This window comes from Pygocentrus nattereri, chromosome 5 (genome assembly GCF_015220715.1).
Source record: "Pygocentrus nattereri isolate fPygNat1 chromosome 5, fPygNat1.pri, whole genome shotgun sequence".
Taxonomy (NCBI): Eukaryota; Metazoa; Chordata; class Actinopteri; order Characiformes; family Serrasalmidae; genus Pygocentrus; species Pygocentrus nattereri.
In genome coordinates, this window is record NC_051215.1 from 46,896,691 (window position 1) to 46,899,631 (window position 2,941).

Here is a 2,941-nt window from a genome sequence, read left to right on the forward strand (position 1 = left end):
AAAAGCTTGACTTTCTGTGAATATATAGAGTTTAGCTGGTGGGAGTGGTAATTCAATCCAGCCAATTGATAATCATTTAGCTGTGCTGTGATTATTGCGCAAGGGTGGATGGAAGATGTTGTAATCACAGATAATGCACATGCAGGCATGTCTTCATAGTGGAAAACACAGAGAGTATCATTTTCTGTTGTGCTGAAAGTGATACCAAAAGTTAACCAGGTCTTTTTAGTCCTAAATTGTACCCTCACAGTCTGCACATTGGAAATGTAGAAGACACTTGTAAGTTCAGCATGATTTTGTACAATCTTAAAAATGTGCTTTGATACACATTTCTAGATTTTTACACTGCTGCGCTGACGTTGAACCGCGTGCTGCACTGGGTCGGTATGACCAACATGTCAAAACAAGCTCAGAACAAAGTAACCGCTGTGCCCAGATTGGTGCTCTGGCTTTGTGGTTGTTTTGTTTTGACATGTTACGCTTTTATACACACAGAAACCAAAAGGAACAACAGATTTCTCAAAATGTAGGAGGAAAAAGTCAGATATTAGACTCTGAAATGTAGTGGAGTGAAAGTAAAAAGTCGCTCAAAATGGAAAAACTTAAGTAAAGTACAGATACAGGAAAAAACTACTTAAGTACAGTAACTAATTACATTTACTTAGTTACTGTCCACCACTGGCAGACAGACAGTAAAAACAAAATGGGACCAAACTCAAAACATGAAAAGGGATGTTGTGTCGTGAGCTCTAGATTTTTTTTGTAAACACTTTCAATGAAATATCAATAGCATAAGCAATAATGAATGTTTTTTACAGCTCGTTTTGCTCATGTTTACCAGGAGTGGCAATATGTTACAGAAATTAAATAAAAGTAAATAAAGTTAATAAAAAGTACATAAAGTAAAATATTGGAATGTCACAGCCTGACAGTTTCAGTATTTAGTTACAAAACAAAGTGTTATTAATCATGATTTTGTACCATCTTAAAATGTGCTTTGATACACATTTCTAGATCATTTATAAATTTAACTACATGCATGAAAACAACCCTGTTTCCAAAAAAAGTTGGGATGCTGAGTAAAATGATGTGCAAATCAATTAAACCTAACATTTGATTGGAAATAGTACCAAGACAAAATATCAAATGTTGAAAACGAGAAGTTTTGAAAAATATATGCCCAAAAAAGTTGGTATGGGTGCAGAAGGATCACTGTGCTGCATCGTTTCTTCTTTTAACCACATGTAATTTGGGAACAGAGGAGACCAATCGCTGTAGTTTTGAAAGGGAAATCTTTTCCCATTCTTGCTCAATATCAGATTTGAGCTGCTCAGCAGTTTGAGGTCTCCTTTAATGTATTTTCTGTTTCATAATGTAACAAATGTTTTCAGTGGGTTACAGGTCTGGACTGCAGATAGGCCAGTTTAGCACCCGGACACTCTCAATGCTGGTGTGATACATAGAGAAAGTGGTTTAACATTGTCTTGTTAAAATAAGAAAGGCCTTCCCTGAAAAAGACGTTGTCTGGATGGCAGCATATGTTGCTCCAAAACCTATATATATTGCCTGAGGGCCTGGGGATCACAGCGGCCAATACCGCTTTTTTTAGCCTTGTTGCTTGCATATGGATTCTCTGAAACTTTTTAATGTTATTATGTACTGTAAATAGTGAATTTCCCTATTTCTTTGCTGTTTTATGTTGAGAAACATTCTTCTTGAATTGTTGCACTATTTGCAAAATGGGCATATATTTTCCAAAAAACTTTTTCAGTCTCAACATTTGATAAGTTGTCTTTGTACCATTTTCCAAATTCATATAGGGTTTAATTAATGTGCATATGCAGCTTAGAAAAATTTAATGATAAAATCTTCATATTATGTGGAGGTTCTTAAATTTGGTAAAAGGCTATTTGCTCTCATTCATGTCCTTTCATAATTACAAAAACAGTTCTACTATGGTGTTGCTCCCCTTTTTGACATTTATTTTTAGGAGCAAGTGAAACACACCACAATTTGTTTATTGATTTTATTATTTTTTTAAATATTTGATTAATATACACTCTCAGGAAAAAAGGTACGACACTGTCACTGGGGCAGTACCCCTCTTGTTACTGTGGTGGTACCCTTGGGGGGCAGTTGTGGGCTGGAGATTAGGGAATTGGCCCTGTGACCGGAAGGTTGCCGGTTCAAACCCCAGCACTGACAGTCCATGACTGAGGTGTCCTTGAGCAAGAAACCTAACCCCCAACTACTCCCCGGGCGCTGTGGATAGGGCTGCCCATCGCTCCGGGCAAGTGTGCTCACTGCCCCCTAGTGTGTGTGTGTATGTAGCACTTTGAATGGCCGTTGTGTATGAAAGGTGCTATATAAATAAACTTGCCTTGCCTTGCCTTGCCTTGCCTATGTGGTGTTTCACTTCACGTATGGGTTAAATGCAGAGGTGGAATTTCCCCATCTGTGGGATTAAAAAAAAAAAAAAAAAAGTATCACATCCTAGCAGAGTCAGGGAACATAACTGAATCATAATCCTTTGAAATGATATGTTCTAAGCTGTACTGACTCCATGCACCCCGCCTTGCCTCCAGGCTTTTATTCTACGGTTCTGTTCTAAAACATTCAGTTATGAAAAGGTACAAATATCTACTTTTCCACTGGGAAAAACTCATGTAAAGTACACCATTAGACCTTAAAACCACTGCTGTACCTTTGAGGGTACACTTACAATGTTTGTACCTTGATGAATGAATTGTGTACCTGCATAGTGCGTTTATTTCTAACAGTACACAATTCATATTATTTGTATGCTATCAACCTATACATCTTGGCTACAAATGGAATGTGAACAATTCAGCCAAATTTGGCACAAATTAATGTTTTAAGTCAGGGTAATTATAACAGAATAAAGGGCTAGTTGTGTCAGTCACTACAAAAAGCTGGGTAA